Raw genomic sequence first — 2,500 nt, 5'->3', positions numbered from 1 at the left:
CGCAACAAGTGAGTATAATACCCTGTTGCACCGTATCGTATCACTAGTTGGTACGCAAAGATGATGCGATACGTGGAAATGCAACAAGTGTGGACCCGGCTTTAAACTCCTTTCTGGGTCTTCTTTTTTGCCTACTTCTGTTGACTGTTGTATACACACTCTTATTGCCAGTCCATATTTTACGTATGTCCAAACTACTGTCACAAAATTCCGGTTTCATTTTCTTCCATTCTCGTTTTCTTTCTTCACTATTCCAGCATGTTCTCATTTTAATTTTTTTTTTTCACTCCATATATAGCCTGCATTGCAAACAGCCCATCTCCAAACCCATCACTGTTTTTATTTTTATCTATTTATTTATTATCATAATAGTTTATCTTATTTGTTTATTCATTCATATATTCGTTTATTTATTTTATTATTTATTTTTCTAATCTTTACATATACCTTCAACAGCATTATACTCGTACACAGGATTTGTAATTCACTGGGGGAACGGTAGTGATAAAAGTATTTCTGTCGTATGCAAATTTACTTTTTTTTTTTTCTTCCATTTACATATACATAAAGTAGAACGTTTTGTTTGAACATTTAATTAACCAAGATTTATTATACAAAGCATGATAACATAAAGTATAATGATTATTGATGAAGTTTAGTATCAACATTTTTATTATTTTTAAACCATTGCATATTTTACTTTATACTCCATTTCCTACTGCATGTCTTATTTCAGAGTTAACTTCATCTTGATGCTCTTAGTATTTCTCATTTTTAATTATAATTTGCTTCTTCTTTATTATAACAAAGTGTTTTCGTAATTTTGCGATCTTGAATTTTGTATTACAAAATTATTCAGTTTCAGCTGCTGCAACTTGAACCTTCGGAGTAATATATGTTAAACACACATTCAAAGGATGTAAACGTTACGTTGAATGAACTGCACGCAAGCAACATAAAAGAAAAACTATATAATCTACTTTACATACGTGAAGGTCAACAGAAGGTTCCAAAGTTTTCCTTTACTTCAACTTGTCCATCGGTAAGTAAAACTGGTGTGTGTTGTTTTAGTTGGATCTTACAAATGCAGTGATGCTACAATTGCGAATACCTAAACCTGAATTCAAAACTAGGTGTAATAGACAAAAAAAAATAAAGACAAATTTCCACGAGTGTATCTCCTTTCCTATATGCTATAATTAGGCAAATACAATTCAAAAAATATGTTATTTTGGCACTGTTGTCAGTGTTTTTCTGTAAATGTCATGTGTACATGGAAAATCTGCAAACTTAACGCTCGGTTTAACGTTCCCGAATTTCCCCTGTCGTTATACTTTCACCTCGATTCTCTCTGCTTTTTTTCCCATCCAAGTTCACTTTCTCTCTATGGGTAACGAACGACCGTGTTGTTAACTGGGAGGGCGAGACATAATTTAGCACCCAAAATCTGTCCACCTTTTCCGAGAATGCCGTCAGAATCGACATACGTCACGAAGCGATCAGACTCGTGATTTTGTACTTGGGTAAGACGACGTGACGCAACTACGAAGCCCCGCCTCCCTCCAAGAGAAAAGACTTTGTGTAAAGTTTACGAATCAAATATACAAATCCTATTCTGACTTACACCAGGCGACTTTATTCAGCAAGAGAGTAAACTCCACTTCTAATGGTAGATAAAAGTTGTACTTGAGTATTTCATTCTGGGCAATACGAAACCATTTTATATATCTGGAATAAACGAGTGGAGAATGGTTGTGCATGGATGATATTTTGACGCGGTCCGAAGGGATTTCTTCCCGTCTTCTTTATTTTCCGCATGAGGGAACGAAGAGTTTTTTTTCGTGAAGCGGCCCTGCTGTGGATGTGCTGTGTCTTGCTGCATTGCGTCCGGCCGGCCCGGGCAGTGGACAGAATATGAACCTTCATCCACGTGGAACTAAGATAAGAGGGAAACAAGGGTGGTGGATGGGAGGGGAGTGGGTAAGAATGGGTGTGTGCCCTTGATTTGGTTACTTCCCTTTTTTAGAAGGAATATTATTATTATTATTATTATTATTATTATTATTATTATTATTATTATATTATTATTATTATTATTATTATTATTATTATTAGTATTATTATTATTATTATTATTATTAGTATTAGTATTATTATTATTAGTATTAGTATTATTATTAGTATTATTATTAGTATTAGTATTATCATTATTATTACTATTATCATTATTATTATTATTATCATTATTATTATTATTATTATTATTATTATTATTATTATTATTATTATTATTATTATTATTATTATTATTATCATTATTATTATTATTATTATTATTATTATTATTATTATTATTATTATTATTATTATTATTATTATTATTATTATTATTATTATTATTATTATTATTATTATCATTATTATCATTATTATCATTATTATTATTACTATTATTATTATTATTATTATTATTATTATTATTATTATTATTATTATTATT

This window comes from Oratosquilla oratoria, chromosome 30, assembly GCF_046742065.1.
Source record: "Oratosquilla oratoria isolate Oo_2021 chromosome 30, ASM4674206v1, whole genome shotgun sequence".
Classification (NCBI taxonomy): Eukaryota; Metazoa; Arthropoda; class Malacostraca; order Stomatopoda; family Squillidae; genus Oratosquilla; species Oratosquilla oratoria.
The sequence above is the reverse complement of the archived record's forward strand: the minus strand, read 5'-3'. Positions refer to the sequence as shown.